Raw genomic sequence first — 21422 nt, 5'->3', positions numbered from 1 at the left:
TACGATACTATAAAAAAAAATTAAAAATTAAAAAATAAAAGTATTTTTTTTTCAAAACACGTTCAGTGTGATGAGTCGATCGACCTACCATTCATACGCTCATAAGATTTTTAATATAGTTGAGGTCAGTGTGAGCTTATTTATACATATTTAAATTTCAATTTTTGTGACAGTATAGAATTCTTAAGCATCCTGTGTATGTTTGTTAGCAAAATCCATTTTGTCAATTTTTTGCAAAATGGCGACAAGTATTAAAATTCAATCACTTATAACTCAGTAGTGTTGAATTTTGTCAAAAAGGTCTCTATACATGAAATGTTGAGAAGCCTAAAGTTCATCAGAATAAAATATAAAAAATATATATTTTTGCTTGAAAACAAGCGATGTATCAGTTCGATCGTACCCCCATACTAGCCATTTTGAGACTTTCGGAAGAGTTAACGCTCTTAACTGTTTGGTTTCGAAGATAAAAATTTAAATTTTGAGTATCGCATAGAACTAACGTGCAGCCCCTATACGTTATGTTTAAAAAAAATATATAAAATTTTTTTTCAAAATGGCGGCTAATGTAAAAATTCAAAGTGTCATAACTTTGCTAAATAAAATCCTACTGAAAAATGTCTAATGCAAAAAGTGTTTGGAATTTTAATTTGCATATAAAAGCAATTTTTAATTATTTTTTTTTTAATAAAAACCGAGTCTTACCATATATCGACCGAGACCTCGAACGAGCTTTTATGCGACTCTGCATATAGTTAACGCTCGTACGAGGTTTCTATTGAAGAAATCGACTTGAATTTTTGATACAAAATAGAGCTTTCGACTATACTTACGATACTATAAAAAAAAATTAAAAATTAAAAAATAAAAGTATTTTTTTTTCAAAACACGTTCAGTGTGATGAGTCGATCGACCTACCATTCATACGCTCATAAGATTTTTAATATAGTTAAGGTCAGTGTGAGCTTATTTATACATATTTAAATTTCAATTTTTGTGACAGTATAGAATTCTTAAGCATCCTGTGTATGTTTGTTAGCAAAATCCATTTTGTCAATTTTTTGCAAAATGGCGACAAGTATTAAAATTCAATCACTTATAACTCAGTAGTGTTGAATTTTGTCAAAAAGGTCTCTATACATGAAATGTTGAGAAGCCTAAAGTTCATCAGAATAAAATATAAAAAATATATATTTTTGCTTGAAAACAAGCGATGTATCAGTTCGATCGTACCCCCATACTAGCCATTTTGAGACTTTCGGAAGAGTTAACGCTCTTAACTGTTTGGTTTCGAAGATAAAAATTTAAATTTTGAGTATCGCATAGAACTAACGTGCAGCCCCTATACGTTATGTTTAAAAAAAATATATAAAATTTTTTTTCAAAATGGCGGCCAATGTAAAAATTCAAAGTGTCATAACTTTGCTTAATAAAATCCTACTGAAAAATGTCTAATGCAAAAAGTGTTTGGAATTTTAATTTGCATATAAAAGCAATTTTTAATTATTTTTTTTTTAATATAAACCGAGTCTTACCATATATCGACCGAGACATCGAACGAGCTTTTATGCGACTCTGCATATAGTTAACGCTCGTACGAGGTTTCTATTGAAGAAATCGACTTGAATTTTTGATACAAAATAGAGCTTTCGACTATACTTACGATACTATAAAAAAAAATTAAAAATTAAAAAATAAAAGTATTTTTTTTTCAAAACACGTTCAGTGTGATGAGTCGATCGACCTACCATTCATACGCTCATAAGATTTTTAATATAGTTAAGGTCAGTGTGAGCTTATTTATACATATTTAAATTTCAATTTTTGTGACAGTATAGAATTCTTAAGCATCCTGTGTATGTTTGTTAGCAAAATCCATTTTGTCAATTTTTTGCAAAATGGCGACAAGTATTAAAATTCAATCACTTATAACTCAGTAGTGTTGAATTTTGTCAAAAAGGTCTCTATACATGAAATGTTGAGAAGCCTAAAGTTCATCAGAATAAAATATAAAAAATATATATTTTTGCTTGAAAACAAGCGATGTATCAGTTCGATCGTACCCCCATACTAGCCATTTTGAGACTTTCGGAAGAGTTAACGCTCATAACTGTTTGGTTTCGAAGATAAAAATTTAAATTTTGAGTATCGCATAGAACTAACGTGCAGCCCCTATACGTTATGTTTAAAAAAAATATATAAAATTTTTTTTCAAAATGGCGGCCAATGTAAAAATTCAAAGTGTCATAACTTTGCTAAATGAAATCCTACTGAAAAATGTCTAATGCAAAAAGTGTTTGGAATTTTAATTTGCATATAAAAGCAATTTTTAATTATTTTTTTTTTAATAAAAACCGAGTCTTACCATATATCGACCGAGACCTCGAACGAGCTTTTATGCGACTCTGCATATAGTTAACGCTCGTACGAGGTTTCTATTGAAGAAATCGACTTGAATTTTTGATACAAAATAGAGCTTTCGACTATACTTACGATACTATAAAAAAAAATTAAAAATTAAAAAATAAAAGTATTTTTTTTTCAAAACACGTTCAGTGTGATGAGTCGATCGACCTACCATTCATACGCTCATAAGATTTTTAATATAGTTAAGGTCAGTGTGAGCTTATTTATACATATTTAAATTTCAATTTTTGTGACAGTATAGAATTCTTAAGCATCCTGTGTATGTTTGTTAGCAAAATCCATTTTGTCAATTTTTTGCAAAATGGCGACAAGTATTAAAATTCAATCACTTATAACTCAGTAGTGTTGAATTTTGTCAAAAAGGTCTCTATACATGAAATGTTGAGAAGCCTAAAGTTCATCAGAATAAAATATAAAAAATATATATTTTTGCTTGAAAACAAGCGATGTATCAGTTCGATCGTACCCCCATACTAGCCATTTTGAGACTTTCGGAAGATTTAACGCTCTTAACTGTTTGGTTTCAAAGATAAAAATTTAAATTTTGAGTATCGCATAGAACTAACGTGCAGCCCCTATACGTTATGTTTAAAAAAAATATATAAAATTTTTTTTCAAAATGGCGGCTAATGTAAAAATTCAAAGTGTCATAACTTTGCTAAATGAAATCCTACTAAAAAATGTCTAATGCAAAAAGTGTTTGGAATTTTAATTTGCATATAAAAGCAATTTTTAATTATTTTTTTTTTAATAAAAACCGAGTCTTACCATATATTGACCGAGACCTCGAACGAGCTTTTATGCGACTCTGCATATAGTTAATGCTCGTACGAGGTTTCTATTTAAGAAATAGACTTGAATTTTTAATACAAAATAGAGCTTTCGACTATACTTACGATACTATAAAAAAAAATTAAAAATTAAAAAATAAAAGTATTTTTTTTTCAAAACACGTTCAGTGTGATGAGTCGATCGACCTACCATTCATACGCTCATAAGATTTTTAATATAGTTAAGGTCAGTGTGAGCTTATTTATACATATTTAAATTTCAATTTTTGTGACAGTATAGAATTCTTAAGCATCCTGTGTATGTTTGTTAGCAAAATCCATTTTGTCAATTTTTTGCAAAATGGCGACAAGTATTAAAATTCAATCACTTATAACTCAGTAGTGTTGAATTTTGTCAAAAAGGTCTCTATACATGAAATGTTGAGAAGCCTAAAGTTCATCAGAATAAAATATAAAAAATATATATTTTTGCTTGAAAACAAGCGATGTATCAGTTCGATCGTACCCCCATACTAGCCATTTTGAGACTTTCGGAAGAGTTAACGCTCTTAACTGTTTGGTTTCGAAGATAAAAATTTAAATTTTGAGTATCGCATAGAACTAACGTGCAGCCCCTATACGTTATGTTTAAAAAAAATATATAAAATTTTTTTTCAAAATGGCGGCTAATGTAAAAATTCAAAGTGTCATAACTTTGCTAAATAAAATCTTACTAAAAAATGTCTAATGCAAAAAGTGTTTGGAATTTTATTTTGCATATAAAAGCAATTTTTAATTATTTTTTTTTTAATAAAAACCGAGTCTTACCATATATTGACCGAGACCTCGAACGAGCTTTTATGCGACTCTGCATATAGTTAATGCTCGTACGAGGTTTCTATTTAAGAAATAGACTTGAATTTTTAATACAAAATAGAGCTTTCGACTATACTTACGATACTATAAAAAAAAATTAAAAATTAAAAAATAAAAGTATTTTTTTTTCAAAACACGTTCAGTGTGATGAGTCGATCGACCTACCATTCATACGCTCATAAGATTTTTAATATAGTTAAGGTCAGTGTGAGCTTATTTATACATATTTAAATTTCAATTTTTGTGACAGTATAGAATTCTTAAGCATCCTGTGTATGTTTGTTAGCAAAATCCATTTTGTCAATTTTTTGCAAAATGGCGACAAGTATTAAAATTCAATCACTTATAACTCAGTAGTGTTGAATTTTGTCAAAAAGGTCTCTATACATGAAATGTTGAGAAGCCTAAAGTTCATCAGAATAAAATATAAAAAATATATATTTTTGCTTGAAAACAAGCGATGTATCAGTTCGATCGTACCCCCATACTAGCCATTTTGAGACTTTCGGAAGAGTTAACGCTCTTAACTGTTTGGTTTCGAAGATAAAAATTTAAATTTTGAGTATCGCATAGAACTAACGTGCAGCCCCTATACGTTATGTTTAAAAAAAATATATAAAATTTTTTTTCAAAATGGCGGCTAATGTAAAAATTCAAAGTGTCATAACTTTGCTAAATGAAATCCTACTAAAAAATGTCTAATGCAAAAAGTGTTTGGAATTTTAATTTGCATATAAAAGCAATTTTTAATTATTTTTTTTTTATTAAAAACCGAGTCTTACCATATATTGACCGAGACCTCGAACGAGCTTTTATGCGACTCTGCATATAGTTAATGCTCGTACGAGGTTTCTATTTAAGAAATAGACTTGAATTTTTGATACAAAATAGAGCTTTCGACTATACTTACGATACTATAAAAAAAAATTAAAAATTAAAAAATAAAAGTATTTTTTTTTCAAAACACGTTCAGTGTGATGAGTCGATCGACCTACCATTCATACGCTCATAAGATTTTTATTATAGTTAAGGTCAGTGTGAGCTTATTTATACATATTTAAATTTCAATTTTTGTGACAGTACAGAATTCTTAAGCATCCTGTGTATGTTTGTTAGCAAAATCCATTTTGTCAATTTTTTGCAAAATGGCGACAAGTATTAAAATTCAATCACTTATAACTCAGTAGTGTTCAATTTTGTCAAAAAGGTCTCTATACATGAAATGTTGAGAAGCCTAAAGTTCATCAGAATAAAATATAAAAAATATATATTTTTGCTTGAAAACAAGCGATGTATCAGTTCGATCGTACCCCCATACTAGCCATTTTGAGACTTTCGGAAGAGTTAACGCTCTTAACTGTTTGGTTTCGAAGATAAAAATTTAAATTTTGAGTATCGCATAGAACTAACGTGCAGCCCCTATACGTTATGTTTAAAAAAAATATATAAAATTTTTTTTCAAAATGGCGGCTAATGTAAAAATTCAAAGTGTCATAACTTTGCTAAATGAAATCCTACTAAAAAATGTCTAATGCAAAAAGTGTTTGGAATTTTAATTTGCATATAAAAGCAATTTTTAATTATTTTTTTTTTAATAAAAACCGAGTCTTACCATATATTGACCGAGACCTCGAACGAGCTTTTATGCGACTCTGCATATAGTTAATGCTCGTACGAGGTTTCTATTTAAGAAATAGACTTGAATTTTTAATACAAAATGGAGCTTTCGACTATACTTACGATACTATAAAAAAAAATTAAAAATTAAAAAATAAAAGTATTTTTTTTTCAAAACACGTTCAGTGTGATGAGTCGATCGACCTACCATTCATACGCTCATAAGATTTTTAATATATTTAAGGTCAGTGTGAGCTTATTTATACATATTTAAATTTCAATTTTTGTGACAGTATAGAATTCTTAAGCATCCTGTGTATGTTTGTTAGCAAAATCCATTTTGTCAATTTTTTGCAAAATGGCGACAAGTATTAAAATTCAATCACTTATAACTCAGTAGTGTTGAATTTTGTCAAAAAGGTCTCTTTACATGAAATGTTGAGAAGCCTAAAGTTCATCAGAATAAAATATAAAAAATATATATTTTTGCTTGAAAACAAGCGATGTATCAGTTCGATCGTACCCCCATACTAGCCATTTTGAGACTTTCGGAAGAGTTAACGCTCTTAACTGTTTGGTTTCGAAGATAAAAATTTAAATTTTGAGTATCGCATAGAACTAACGTGCAGCCCCTATACGTTATGTTTAAAAAAAATATATAAAATTTTTTTTCAAAATGGCGGCTAATGTAAAAATTCAAAGTGTCATAACTTTGCTAAATGAAATCCTACTAAAAAATGTCTAATGCAAAAAGTGTTTGGAATTTTAATTTGCATATAAAAGCAATTTTTAATTATTTTTTTTTTAATAAAAACCGAGTCTTACCATATATTGACCGAGACCTCGAACGAGCTTTTATGCGACTCTGCATATAGTTAATGCTCGTACGAGGTTTCTATTTAAGAAATAGACTTGAATTTTTAATACAAAATAGAGCTTTCGACTATACTTACGATACTATAAAAAAAAATTAAAAATTAAAAAATAAAAGTATTTTTTTTTCAAAACACGTTCAGTGTGATGAGTCGATCGACCTACCATTTATACGCTCATAAGATTTTTAATATAGTTAAGGTCAGTGTGAGCTTATTTATACATATTTAAATTTCAATTTTTGTGACAGTATAGAATTCTTAAGCATCCTGTGTATGTTTGTTAGCAAAATCCATTTTGTCAATTTTTTGCAAAATGGCGACAAGTATTAAAATTCAATCACTTATAACTCAGTAGTGTTGAATTTTGTCAAAAAGGTCTCTATACATGAAATGTTGAGAAGCCTAAAGTTCATCAGAATAAAATATAAAAAATATATATTTTTGCTTGAAAACAAGCGATGTATCAGTTCGATCGTACCCCCATACTAGCCATTTTGAGACTTTCGGAAGAGTTAACGCTCTTAACTGTTTGGTTTCGAAGATAAAAATTTAAATTTTGAGTATCGCATAGAACTAACGTGCAGCCCCTATACGTTATGTTTAAAAAAAATATATAAAATTTTTTTTCAAAATGGCGGCTAATGTAAAAATTCAAAGTGTCATAACTTTGCTAAATGAAATCCTACTAAAAAATGTCTAATGCAAAAAGTGTTTGGAATTTTAATTTGCATATAAAAGCAATTTTTAATTATTTTTTTTTTAATAAAAACCGAGTCTTACCATATATTGACCGAGACCTCGAACGAGCTTTTATGCGACTCTGCATATAGTTAATGCTCGTACGAGGTTTCTATTTAAGAAATAAACTTGAATTTTTAATACAAAATAGAGCTTTCGACTATACTTACGATACTATAAAAAAAAATTAAAAATTAAAAAATAAAAGTATTTTTTTTTCAAAACACGTTCAGTGTGATGAGTCGATCGACCTACCATTCATACGCTCATAAGATTTTTAATATAGTTAAGGTCAGTGTGAGCTTATTTATACATATTTAAATTTCAATTTTTGTGACAGTATAGAATTCTTAAGCATCCTGTGTATGTTTGTTAGCAAAATCCATTTTGTCAATTTTTTGCAAAATGACGACAAGTATTAAAATTCAATCACTTATAACTCAGTAGTGTTGAATTTTGGCAAAAAGGTCTCTATACATGAAATGTTGAGAAGCCTAAAGTTCATCTAAGTAAAATATAAAAAATATATATTTTTGCTTGAAAACAAGCGATGTATCAGTTCGATCGTACCCCCATACTAGCCATTTTGAGACTTTCGGAAGAGTTAACGCTCTTAACTGTTTGGTTTCGAAGATAAAAATTTAAATTTTGAGTATCGCATAGAACTAACGTGCAGCCCCTATACGTTATGTTTAAAAAAAATATATAAAATTTTTTTTCAAAATGGCGGCTAATGTAAAAATTCAAAGTGTCATAACTTTGCTAAATCAAATCCTACTAAAAAATGTCTAATGCAAAAAGTGTTTGGAATTTTAATTTGCATATAAAAGCAATTTTTAATTATTTTTTTTTTAATAAAAACCGAGTCTTACCATATATTGACCGAGACCTCGAACGAGCTTTTATGCGACTCTGCATATAGTTAATGCTCGTACGAGGTTTCTATTTAAGAAATAGACTTGAATTTTTAATACAAAATAGAGCTTTCGACTATACTTACGATACTATAAAAAAAAATTAAAAATTAAAAAATAAAAGTATTTTTTTTTCAAAACACGTTCAGTGTGATGAGTCGATCGACCTACCATTCATACGCTCATAAGATTTTTAATATAGTTAAGGTCAGTGTGAGCTTATTTATACATATTTAAATTTCAATTTTTGTGACAGTATAGAATTCTTAAGCATTCTGTGTATGTTTGTTAGCAAAATCCATTTTGTCAATTTTTTGCAAAATGGCGACAAGTATTAAAATTCAATCACTTATAACTCAGTAGTGTTGAATTTTGTCAAAAAGGTCTCTATACATGAAATGTTGAGAAGCCTAAAGTTCATCAGAATAAAATATAAAAAATATATATTTTTGCTTGAAAACAAGCGATGTATCAGTTCGATCGTACCCCCATACTAGCCATTTTGAGACTTTCGGAAGAGTTAACGCTCTTAACTGTTTGGTTTCGAAGATAAAAATTTAAATTTTGAGTATCGCATAGAACTAACGTGCAGCCCCTATACGTTATGTTTAAAAAAAATATATAAAATTTTTTTTCAAAATGGCGGCTAATGTAAAAATTCAAAGTGTCATAACTTTGCTAAATGAAATCCTACTAAAAAATGTCTAATGCAAAAAGTGTTTGGAATTTTAATTTGCATATAAAAGCAATTTTTAATTATTTTTTTTTTAATAAAAACCGAGTCTTACCATATATTGACCGAGACCTCGAACGAGCTTTTATGCGACTCTGCATATAGTTAATGCTCGTACGAGGTTTCTATTTAAGAAATAGACTTGAATTTTTAATACAAAATAGAGCTTTCGACTATACTTACGATACTATAAAAAAAAATTAAAAATTAAAAAATAAAAGTATTTTTTTTTCAAAACACGTTCAGTGTGATGAGTCGATCGACCTACCATTCATACGCTCATAAGATTTTTAATATAGTTAAGGTCAGTGTGAGCTTATTTATACATATTTAAATTTCAATTTTTGTGACAGTATAGAATTCTTAAGCATCCTGTGTATGTTTGTTAGCAAAATCCATTTTGTCAATTTTTTGCAAAATGGCGACAAGTATTAAAATTCAATCACTTATAACTCAGTAGTGTTGAATTTTGTCAAAAAGGTCTCTATACATGAAATGTTGAGAAGCCTAAAGTTCATCAGAATAAAATATAAAAAATATATATTTTTGCTTGAAAACAAGCGATGTATCAGTTCGATCGTACCCCCATACTAGCCATTTTGAGACTTTCGGAAGAGTTAACGCTCTTAACTGTTTGGTTTCGAAGATAAAAATTTAAATTTTGAGTATCGCATAGAACTAACGTGCAGCCCCTATACGTTATGTTTAAAAAAAATATATAAAATTTTTTTTCAAAATGGCGGCTAATGTAAAAATTCAAAGTGTCATAACTTTGCTAAATAAAATCTTACTAAAAAATGTCTAATGCAAAAAGTGTTTGGAATTTTAATTTGCATATAAAAGCAATTTTTAATTATTTTTTTTTTAATAAAAACCGAGTCTTACCATATATTGACCGAGACCTCGAACGAGCTTTTATGCGACTCTGCATATAGTTAATGCTCGTACGAGGTTTCTATTTAAGAAATAGACTTGAATTTTTAATACAAAATAGAGCTTTCGACTATACTTACGATACTATAAAAAAAAATTAAAAATTAAAAAATAAAAGTATTTTTTTTTCAAAACACGTTCAGTGTGATGAGTCGATCGACCTACCATTCATACGCTCATAAGATTTTTAATATAGTTAAGGTCAGTGTGAGCTTATTTATACATATTTAAATTTCAATTTTTGTGACAGTATAGAATTCTTAAGCATCCTGTGTATGTTTGTTAGCAAAATCCATTTTGTCAATTTTTTGCAAAATGGCGACAAGTATTAAAATTCAATCACTTATAACTCAGTAGTGTTGAATTTTGTCAAAAAGGTCTCTATACATGAAATGTTGAGAAGCCTAAAGTTCATCAGAATAAAATATAAAAAATATATATTTTTGCTTGAAAACAAGCGATGTATCAGTTCGATCGTACCCCCATACTAGCCATTTTGAGACTTTCGGAAGAGTTAACGCTCTTAACTGTTTGGTTTCGAAGATAAAAATTTAAATTTTGAGTATCGCATAGAACTAACGTGCAGCCCCTATACGTTATGTTTAAAAAAAATATATAAAATTTTTTTTCAAAATGGCGGCTAATGTAAAAATTCAAAGTGTCATAACTTTGCTAAATGAAATCCTACTAAAAAATGTCTAATGCAAAAAGTGTTTGGAATTTTAATTTGCATATAAAAGCAATTTTTAATTATTTTTTTTTTATTAAAAACCGAGTCTTACCATATATTGACCGAGACCTCGAACGAGCTTTTATGCGACTCTGCATATAGTTAATGCTCGTACGAGGTTTCTATTTAAGAAATAGACTTGAATTTTTGATACAAAATAGAGCTTTCGACTATACTTACGATACTATAAAAAAAAATTAAAAATTAAAAAATAAAAGTATTTTTTTTTCAAAACACGTTCAGTGTGATGAGTCGATCGACCTACCATTCATACGCTCATAAGATTTTTATTATAGTTAAGGTCAGTGTGAGCTTATTTATACATATTTAAATTTCAATTTTTGTGACAGTACAGAATTCTTAAGCATCCTGTGTATGTTTGTTAGCAAAATCCATTTTGTCAATTTTTTGCAAAATGGCGACAAGTATTAAAATTCAATCACTTATAACTCAGTAGTGTTCAATTTTGTCAAAAAGGTCTCTATACATGAAATGTTGAGAAGCCTAAAGTTCATCAGAATAAAATATAAAAAATATATATTTTTGCTTGAAAACAAGCGATGTATCAGTTCGATCGTACCCCCATACTAGCCATTTTGAGACTTTCGGAAGAGTTAACGCTCTTAACTGTTTGGTTTCGAAGATAAAAATTTAAATTTTGAGTATCGCATAGAACTAACGTGCAGCCCCTATACGTTATGTTTAAAAAAAATATATAAAATTTTTTTTCAAAATGGCGGCTAATGTAAAAATTCAAAGTGTCATAACTTTGCTAAATGAAATCCTACTAAAAAATGTCTAATGCAAAAAGTGTTTGGAATTTTAATTTGCATATAAAAGCAATTTTTAATTATTTTTTTTTTAATAAAAACCGAGTCTTACCATATATTGACCGAGACCTCGAACGAGCTTTTATGCGACTCTGCATATAGTTAATGCTCGTACGAGGTTTCTATTTAAGAAATAGACTTGAATTTTTAATACAAAATGGAGCTTTCGACTATACTTACGATACTATAAAAAAAAATTAAAAATTAAAAAATAAAAGTATTTTTTTTTCAAAACACGTTCAGTGTGATGAGTCGATCGACCTACCATTCATACGCTCATAAGATTTTTAATATATTTAAGGTCAGTGTGAGCTTATTTATACATATTTAAATTTCAATTTTTGTGACAGTATAGAATTCTTAAGCATCCTGTGTATGTTTGTTAGCAAAATCCATTTTGTCAATTTTTTGCAAAATGGCGACAAGTATTAAAATTCAATCACTTATAACTCAGTAGTGTTGAATTTTGTCAAAAAGGTCTCTTTACATGAAATGTTGAGAAGCCTAAAGTTCATCAGAATAAAATATAAAAAATATATATTTTTGCTTGAAAACAAGCGATGTATCAGTTCGATCGTACCCCCATACTAGCCATTTTGAGACTTTCGGAAGAGTTAACGCTCTTAACTGTTTGGTTTCGAAGATAAAAATTTAAATTTTGAGTATCGCATAGAACTAACGTGCAGCCCCTATACGTTATGTTTAAAAAAAATATATAAAATTTTTTTTCAAAATGGCGGCTAATGTAAAAATTCAAAGTGTCATAACTTTGCTAAATGAAATCCTACTAAAAAATGTCTAATGCAAAAAGTGTTTGGAATTTTAATTTGCATATAAAAGCAATTTTTAATTATTTTTTTTTTTAAAAAAACCGAGTCTTACCATATATTGACCGAGACCTCGAACGAGCTTTTATGCGACTCTGCATATAGTTAATGCTCGTACGAGGTTTCTATTTAAGAAATAGACTTGAATTTTTAATACAAAATAGAGCTTTCGACTATACTTACGATACTATAAAAAAAAATTAAAAATTAAAAAATAAAAGTATTTTTTTTTCAAAACACGTTCAGTGTGATGAGTCGATCGACCTACCATTTATACGCTCATAAGATTTTTAATATAGTTAAGGTCAGTGTGAGCTTATTTATACATATTTAAATTTCAATTTTTGTGACAGTATAGAATTCTTAAGCATCCTGTGTATGTTTGTTAGCAAAATCCATTTTGTCAATTTTTTGCAAAATGGCGACAAGTATTAAAATTCAATCACTTATAACTCAGTAGTGTTGAATTTTGTCAAAAAGGTCTCTATACATGAAATGTTGAGAAGCCTAAAGTTCATCAGAATAAAATATAAAAAATATATATTTTTGCTTGAAAACAAGCGATGTATCAGTTCGATCGTACCCCCATACTAGCCATTTTGAGACTTTCGGAAGAGTTAACGCTCTTAACTGTTTGGTTTCGAAGATAAAAATTTAAATTTTGAGTATCGCATAGAACTAACGTGCAGCCCCTATACGTTATGTTTAAAAAAAATATATAAAATTTTTTTTCAAAATGGCGGCTAATGTAAAAATTCAAAGTGTCATAACTTTGCTAAATGAAATCCTACTAAAAAATGTCTAATGCAAAAAGTGTTTGGAATTTTAATTTGCATATAAAAGCAATTTTTAATTATTTTTTTTTTAATAAAAACCGAGTCTTACCATATATTGACCGAGACCTCGAACGAGCTTTTATGCGACTCTGCATATAGTTAATGCTCGTACGAGGTTTCTATTTAAGAAATAAACTTGAATTTTTAATACAAAATAGAGCTTTCGACTATACTTACGATACTATAAAAAAAAATTAAAAATTAAAAAATAAAAGTATTTTTTTTTCAAAACACGTTCAGTGTGATGAGTCGATCGACCTACCATTCATACGCTCATAAGATTTTTAATATAGTTAAGGTCAGTGTGAGCTTATTTATACATATTTAAATTTCAATTTTTGTGACAGTATAGAATTCTTAAGCATCCTGTGTATGTTTGTTAGCAAAATCCATTTTGTCAATTTTTTGCAAAATGACGACAAGTATTAAAATTCAATCACTTATAACTCAGTAGTGTTGAATTTTGGCAAAAAGGTCTCTATACATGAAATGTTGAGAAGCCTAAAGTTCATCTAAGTAAAATATAAAAAATATATATTTTTGCTTGAAAACAAGCGATGTATCAGTTCGATCGTACCCCCATACTAGCCATTTTGAGACTTTCGGAAGAGTTAACGCTCTTAACTGTTTGGTTTCGAAGATAAAAATTTAAATTTTGAGTATCGCATAGAACTAACGTGCAGCCCCTATACGTTATGTTTAAAAAAAATATATAAAATTTTTTTTCAAAATGGCGGCTAATGTAAAAATTCAAAGTGTCATAACTTTGCTAAATCAAATCCTACTAAAAAATGTCTAATGCAAAAAGTGTTTGGAATTTTAATTTGCATATAAAAGCAATTTTTAATTATTTTTTTTTTAATAAAAACCGAGTCTTACCATATATTGACCGAGACCTCGAACGAGCTTTTATGCGACTCTGCATATAGTTAATGCTCGTACGAGGTTTCTATTTAAGAAATAGACTTGAATTTTTAATACAAAATAGAGCTTTCGACTATACTTACGATACTATAAAAAAAAATTAAAAATTAAAAAATAAAAGTATTTTTTTTTCAAAACACGTTTAGTGTGATGAGTCGATCGACCCACCATACATACGCTCATAAGATTTTCAATATAGTTTAGGTCAGTGTTAGCTTATTTATACATATTTAAATATTAATTTTTGTGACAGTATAGAATTCTTAAGCATCCTGTGTATGTTTGTTAGCAAAATCCATTTTGTCAATTTTTTGCAAAATGACGACAAGTATTAAAATTCAATCACTTATAACTCAGTAGTGTTGAATTTTGGCAAAAAGGTCTCTATACATGAAATGTTGAGAAGCCTAAAGTTCATCTAAGTAAAATATAAAAAATATATATTTTTGCTTGAAAACAAGCGATGTATCAGTTCGATCGTACCCCCATACTAGCCATTTTGAGTCTTTCGGAAGAGTTAACGCTCTTAACTGTTTGGTTTAGAAGATAAAAATTTAAATTTTGAGTATCGCATAGAACTAACGTGCAGCCCCTATACGTTATGTTTAAAAAAAATATTTAAAATTTTTTTTTAAAATGGCGGCTAATGTAAAAATTCAAAGTGTCATAACTTTGCTAAATAAAATCCTACTAAAAAATGTCTAATGCAAAAAGTGTTTGGAATTTTAATTTGCATATAAAAGCAATTTTTAATTATTTTTTTTTTAATAAAAACCGAGTCTTACCATATATTGACCCAGACCTCGAACGAGCTTTTATGCGACTCTGCATATAGTTAACGCTCGTATGAGGCTTTGATTCAAGTTATCGACTTGAATTTTTTATACAAAATAGAGCTTTCGACTATACTTACGATACTATAAAAAAAAATTAAAAATTAAAAAATAAAAGTATTTTTTTTTCAAAACACGTTTAGTGTGATGAGTCGATCGACCCACCATACATACGCTCATAAGTTTTTCAATATAGTTTAGGTCAGTGTGAGCTTATTTATACATATTTGAATTTTAATTTTTGTGACAGTATAGAAAGATTAAGCATCCTGTGTATGTTTGTTAGCAAAATCCATTTTGTCAATTTTTTGCAAAATGGCGACAAGCATTAAAATTCAATCACTTATAACTCAGTAGTGTTGAATTTTGTCAGAAAGGTCTCTATACATGAAATGTTGAGAAGCCTAAAGTTCATCTAAGTAAAATATAAAAAATATATATTTTTGCTTGAAAACAAGCGATGTATCAGTTCGATCGTACCCCCATACTAGCCATTTTGAGACTTTCGGAAGAGTTAACGCTCTTAACTGTTTGGTTTCTAAGATAAAAATTTAAATTTCGAGTATCGCATAGAACTAACGTGCAGCCCCTATACGTTATGTTTAAAAAAAATATATAAATTTTTTTTTCAAAATGGCGGCTAATGTAAAAATTCAAAGTGTCATAACTTTGCTAAATAAAATCCTACTTAAAAATGTCTAATGCAAAAAGTGTTTGGAATTTTAATTTACATATAAAAGCAATTTTTTATTATTTTTTTTTTAATAAAAACCGAGTCTTACCATATATTGACCGAGACCTCGAACGAGCTTTTATGCGACTCTGCATATAGTTAACGCTCGTATGAGGCTTCTATTTAAGAAATCGACTTGAATTTTTTATACAAAATAGAGCTTTCGACTATACTTACGATACTATAAAAAAAAATTAACAATTAAAAAATAAAAGTATTTTTTTTTCAAAACACGTTTAGTGTGATGAGTCGATCGACCCACCATACATACGCTCATAAGATTTTCAATATAGTTTAGGTCAGTGTGAGCTTATTTATACATATTTGAATTTCAATTTTTGTGACAGTATAGAATTCTTAAGCATCCTGTGTATGTTTGTTAGAAAAATCCATTTTGTCAATTTTTTGCAAAATGACGACAAGTATTAAAATTCAATCACTTATAACTCAGTAGTGTTGAATTTTGGCAAAAAGGTCTCTATACATGAAATGTTGAGAAGCCTAAAGTTCATCTAAGTAAAATATAAAAAATATATATTTTTGCTTGAAAACAAGCGATGTATCAGTTCGATCGTACCCCCATACTAGCCATTTTGAGACTTTCGGAAGAGTTAACGCTCTTAACTGTTTGGTTTCGAAGATAAAAATTTAAATTTTGAGTATCGCATAGAACTAACGTGCAGCCCCTATACGTTATGTTTAAAAAAAATATATAAAATTTTTTTTCAAAATGGCGGCTAATGTAAAAATTCAAAGTGTCATAACTTTGCTAAATGAAATCCTACTAAAAAATGTTTAATGCAAAAAGTGTTTGGAATTTTAATTTGCATATAAAAGCAATTTTTAATTATTTTTTTTTTAATAAAAACCGAGTCTTACCATATATTGACCGAGACCTCGAACGAGCTTTTATGCGACTCTGCATATAGTTAACGCTCGTATGAGGCTTCTATTCAAGAAATCGACTTGAAATTTTTATACAAAATAGAGCTTTCGACTATACTTACGATACTATAAAAAAAAATTAAAAATTAGAAAATAAAAGTATTTTTTTTTCAAAACACGTTTAGTGTGATGAGTCGATCGACCCACCATACATACGCTCATAAAATTTTCAATATAGTTTAGGTCAGTGTGAGCTTATTTATACATATTTGAATTTCAATTTTTGTGACAGTATAGAATTCTTAAACATCCTGTGTGAGTTTGTTAGAAAAATCCATTTTGTCAATTTTTTGCAAAATGACGACAAGTATTAAAATTCAATCACTTATAACTCAGTAGTGTTGAATTTTGGCAAAAAGTTCTCTATACATGAAATGTTGAGAAGCCTAAAGTTCATCTAAGTAAAATATAAAAAATATATATTTTTGCTTGAAAACAAGCGATGTATCAGTTCGATCGTACCCCCATACTAGCCATTTTGAGACTTTCGGAAGAGTTAACGCTCTTAACTGTTTGGTTTCTAAGATAAAAATTTAAATTTTGAGTATCGCATAGAACTAACGTGCAGCCCCTATACGTTATGTTTAAAAAAAATATATAAAATTTTTTTTTAAAATGGCTGCTAATGTAAAAATTCAAAGTGTCATAACTTTGCTAAATGAAATCCTACTAAAAAATGTTAAATGCAAAAAGTGTTAGGAATTTTAATTTGCATATAAAAGCAATTTTTAATTATTTTTTTTTTAATAAAAACCGAGTCTTACCATATATTGACCGAGACCTCGAACGAGCTTTTATGCGACTCTGCATATAGTTAACGCTCGTATGAGGCTTCTATTCAAGAAATCGACTTGAATTTTTTATACAAAATAGAGCTTTCGACTATACTTACGATACTATAAAAAAAAATTAAAAATTAAAAAATAAAAGTATTTTTTTTTCAAAACACGTTTAGTGTGATGAGTCGATCGACCCACCATACATACGCTCATAAGATTTTCAATATAGTTTAGGTCAGTGTGAGCTTATTTATACATATTTGTATTTCAATTTTTGTGACAGTATAGAATTCTTAAGCATCCTGTGTATGTTTGTTAGCAAAATCCATTTTGTCAATTTTTTGCAAAATGACGACAAGTATTAAAATTCAATCACTTATAACTCAGTAGTGTTGAATTTTGGCAAAAAGGTCTCTATACATGAAATGTTGAGAAGTCTAAAGTTCATCTAAGTAAAATATAAAAAATATATATTTTCGCTTGAAAACAAGCGATGTATCAGTTCGATCGTACCCCCATACTAGCCATTTTGAGACTTTCGGAAGAGTTAACGCTCTTAACTGTTTGGTTTCGAAGATAAAAATTTAAATTTTGAGTATCGCATAGAACTAACGTGCAGCCCCTATACGTTATGTTTAAAAAAAATATATAAAATTTTTTTTCAAAATGGCGGCTAATGTAAAAATTCAAAGTGTCATAACTTTGCTAAATAAAATCCTACTAAAAAATGTTTAATGCAAAAAGTGTTTGGAATTTTAATTTGCATATAAAAGCAATTTTTTATTATTTTTTTTTTAATAAAAACCGAGTCTTACCATATATTGACCGAGACCTCGAACGAGCTTTTATGCGACTCTGCATATAGTTAACGCTCGTATGAGGCTTCTATTCAAGAAATCGACTTGAATTTTTTATACAAAATAGAGCTTTCGACTATACTTACGATACTATAAAAAAAAATTAAAAATTAAAAAATAAAAGTATTTTTTTTTCAAAACACGTTTAGTGTGATGAGTCGATCGACCCACCATACATACGCTCATAAGATTTTCAATATAGTTTAGGTCAGTGTGAGCTTATTTATACATATTTGAATTTCAATTTTTGTGACAGTATAGAATTCTTAAGCATCCTGTGTATGTTTGTTAGCAAAATCCATTTTGTCAATTTTTTGCAAAATGACGACAAGTATTAAAATTCAATCACTTATAACTCAGTAGTGTTGAATTTTGGCAAAAAGGTCTCTATACATGAAATGTTGAGAAGCCTAAAGTTCATCTAAGTAAAATATAAAAAATATATATTTTTGCTTGAAAACAAGCGATGTATCAGTTCGATCGTACCCCCATACTAGCCATTTTGAGACTTTCGGAAGAGTTAACGCTCTTAACTGTTTGGTTTCTAAGATAAAAATTTAAATTTTGAGTATCGCATAGAACTAACGTGCAGCCCCTATACGTTATGTTTAAAAAAAATATATAAAATTTTTTTTTAAAATGGCTGCTAATGTAAAAATTCAAAGTGTCATAACTTTGCTAAATGAAATCCTACTAAAAAATGTTAAATGCAAAAAGTGTTAGGAATTTTAATTTGCATATAAAAGCAATTTTTAATTATTTTTTTTTTAATAAAAACCGAGTCTTACCATATATTGACCGAGACCTCGAACGAGCTTTTATGCGACTCTGCATATAGTTAACGCTCGTATGAGGCTTCTATTCAAGAAATCGACTTGAATTTTTTATACAAAATAGAGCTTTCGACTATACTTACGATACTATAAAAAAAAATTAAAAATTAAAAAATAAAAGTATTTTTTTTTCAAAACACGTTTAGTGTGATGAGTCGATCGACCCACCATACATACGCTCATAAGATTTTCAATATAGTTTAGGTCAGTGTGAGCTTATTTATACATATTTGTATTTCAATTTTTGTGACAGTATAGAATTCTTAAGCATCCTGTGTATGTTTGTTAGCAAAATCCATTTTGTCAATTTTTTGCAAAATGACGACAAGTATTAAAATTCAATCACTTATAACTCAGTAGTGTTGAATTTTGGCAAAAAGGTCTCTATACATGAAATGTTGAGAAGTCTAAAGTTCATCTAAGTAAAATATAAAAAATATATATTTTCGCTTGAAAACAAGCGATGTATCAGTTCGATCGTACCCCCATACTAGCCATTTTGAGACTTTCGGAAGAGTTAACGCTCTTAACTGTTTGGTTTCGAAGATAAAAATTTAAATTTTGAGTATCGCATAGAACTAACGTGCAGCCCCTATACGTTATGTTTAAAAAAAATATATAAAATTTTTTTTCAAAATGGCGGCTAATGTAAAAATTCAAAGTGTCATAACTTTGCTAAATAAAATCCTACTAAAAAATGTTTAATGCAAAAAGTGTTTGGAATTTTAATTTGCATATAAAAGCAATTTTTAATTATTTTTTTTTTAATAAAAACCGAGTCTTACCATATATTGACCGAGACCTCGAACGAGCTTTTATGCGACTCTGCATATAGTTAACGCTCGTATGAGGCTTCTATTCAAGAAATCGACTTGAATTTTTTATACAAAATAGAGCTTTCGACTATACTTACGATACTATAAAAAAAAATTAAAAATTAAAAAATAAAAGTATTTTTTTTTCAAAACACGTTTAGTGTGATGAGTCGATCGACCCACCATACATACGCTCATAAGATTTTCAATATAGTTTAGGTCAGTGTGAGCTTATTTATACATATTTGAATTTCAATTTTTGTGACAGTATAGAATTCTTAAGCATCCTGTGTATGTTTGTTAGCAAAATCCATTTTGTCAATTTTTTGCAAAATGACGACAAGTATTAAAATTCAATCACTTATAACTCAGTAGTGTTGAATTTTGGCAAAAAGGTCTCTATACATGAAATGTTGAGAAGCCTAAAGTTCATCTAAGTAAAATATAAAAAATATATATTTTTGCTTGAAAACAAGCGATGTATCAGTTCGATCGTACCCCCATACTAGCCATTTTGAGACTTTCGGAAGAGTTAACGCTCTTAACTGTTTGGTTTCGAAGATAAAAATTTAAATTTTGAGTATCGCATAGAACTAACGTGCAGCCTCTATACGTTATGTTTAAAAAAAATATATAAATTTTTTTTTCAAAATGGCGGCTAATGTAAAAATTCAAAGTGTCATAACTTTGCTAAATGAAATCCTACTAAAAAATGTTTAATGCAAAAAGTGTTTGGAATTTTAATTTGCATATAAAAGCAATTTTTTATTACTTTTTTTTTAATAAAAACCGAGTCTTACCATATATTGACCGAGACCTCGAACGAGCTTTTATGCGACTCTGCATATAGTTAACGCTCGTATGAGGCTTCTATTCAAGAAATCGACTTGAATTTTTTATACAAAATAGAGCTTTCGACTATACTTACGATACTATAAAAAAAAATTAAAAATTAAAAAATAAAAGTATTTTTTTTTCAAAACACGTTTAGTGTGATGAGTCGATCGACCCACCATACATACGCTCATAAGATTTTCAATATAGTTTAGGTCAGTGTGAGCTTATTTATACATATTTCAATTTCAATTTTTGTGACAGTATAGAATTCTTGAGCATCCTGTGTATGTTTGTTAGCAAAATCCATTTTGTCAATTTTTTGCAAAATGACGACAAGTATTAAAATTCAATCACTTATAACTCAGTAGTGTTGAATTTTGGCAAAAAGGTCTCTATACATGAAATGTTGAGAAGCCTAAAGTTCATCTAAGTAAAATATAAAAAATATATATTTTTGCTTGAAAACAAGCGATGTATCAGTTCGATCGTACCCCCATACTAGCCATTTTGAGACTTTCGGAAGAGTTAACGCTCTTAACTGTTTGGTTTCGAAGATAAAAATTTAAATTTTGAGTATCGCATAGAACTAACGTGCAGCCCCTATACGTTATGTTTAAAAAAAATATATAAATTTTTTTTTCAAAATGGCGGCTAATGTAAAAATTCAAAGTGTCATAACTTTGCTAAATGAAATCCTACTAAAAAATGTTTAATGCAAAAAGTGTTTGGAATTTTAATTTGCATATAAAAGCAATTTTTT

This window comes from Plectrocnemia conspersa, unplaced genomic scaffold (assembly GCF_051122295.1).
Source record: "Plectrocnemia conspersa isolate PC_06_02 unplaced genomic scaffold, ASM5112229v1 ptg000002l, whole genome shotgun sequence".
NCBI lineage: Eukaryota > Metazoa > Arthropoda > Insecta > Trichoptera > Polycentropodidae > Plectrocnemia > Plectrocnemia conspersa.
Note: the sequence above shows the minus strand (reverse complement) of the source record.